Here is a 1,356-nt window from a genome sequence, read left to right as displayed (position 1 = left end):
AAATTACTCTACACCATTAATCATATTTCTTTTCATACGTACTTTTTCATTTTTCTTTTATATTTTTTATTGGTCCAAACGAAAAAAAATCAAATTTTTCATCCCTTTTTTTCTCGCCTATTTTCTTTTTTTCCAAAATCATCTCATCCAAACAAAGTGTAAAAATCAGTTTCAAATTTTTCCACCTTAAACGATTTCTATATTGATTGTACTGTCATATCTAAACTTATTTTAAAATAGTATTGGAGAACGAATTCTATAATATAATTTTAGCTAATATTATAATAAATTGTAGAACAATTCTATTATAAAACTTTTTATAAATAGATTTATGTTAAATTTAAATTTTAAATATTTTTTAAGTGTTTATTTTGGTACGATAATTAATTAATACATATTTGTACGATTAAAAACTTAGAGAAATAAAAAAAATACTACATAGACTATATTATCTTGATAAGTATTTATTTTTAATTTTTTAAAAATTGATAAAAAAATATTGTTGTTCATTGTTCACCATCATCTTTTTAGGTTAGCGCGGTTGTGACCGGTGTTGATGGCATTGCTACTGTCGAGAACGCATTCGCGGGCATGTCGGAGGTGAAGGATTGTGCTGGGAAGAAATAGTCGTGCACGTTGGCGGCAGATGAAGATGGAAGACAAAAGACGATTAATCTAATTATATGAATTTTTTAATTTTATAGGAATACTTTTGTCATATTAATAAGAAAGGATTATTTAGTTTTTTAACAAAAATATTTAAAAGGATATATTTATTTTTTTATAATTATTAGTAAGAATATTTCAATATATCTAGTGGTATAATATTTAAAAAAATTAAAGATAAATGATAATTAAATTAATTTATATGACATTTTTGTATTCATCTAATTTTTTTATCGGTTTGAATGTTGATACGTATTAATTAATTATGTATGGAAACAAGCATCTTTTTTTATTTAGATTTAAATTATAAAATTTTAAATATTTTTTTATATTAGATGTTTAAGACTTTCTCATTATTTTATTCTTTGGAAGGAAATTAATTTGGCACATATTCGGTGGGCAGAAATGAAGTGATGATGAAAAAAAAAGTAGGCAAAAAAGTAAGGACATGATAGAATACAATAAAAAAGATACTCAACCTTATTAGTTTGTATATTAAATTGAAGAGAAAATTTCGCTCTTTTTTTTAAAAGGTGTTAAAATAATATTTTTTATTTGTAAATTGTATATATTTTTTTCTTATAACTTTTAGAAGCCTCTCTTCGTTCCATTTAAAATTTTTTATGTTAATTAATATTAATTTTATTTATTTTAAAAAAAATCAATTATGTTTATAAAAATAATTTTTAA

The sequence above is a fragment of the Arachis duranensis genome, chromosome 3 (assembly GCF_000817695.3).
Source record: "Arachis duranensis cultivar V14167 chromosome 3, aradu.V14167.gnm2.J7QH, whole genome shotgun sequence".
Classification (NCBI taxonomy): Eukaryota; Viridiplantae; Streptophyta; class Magnoliopsida; order Fabales; family Fabaceae; genus Arachis; species Arachis duranensis.
The sequence above is the reverse complement of the archived record's forward strand: the minus strand, read 5'-3'. Positions refer to the sequence as shown.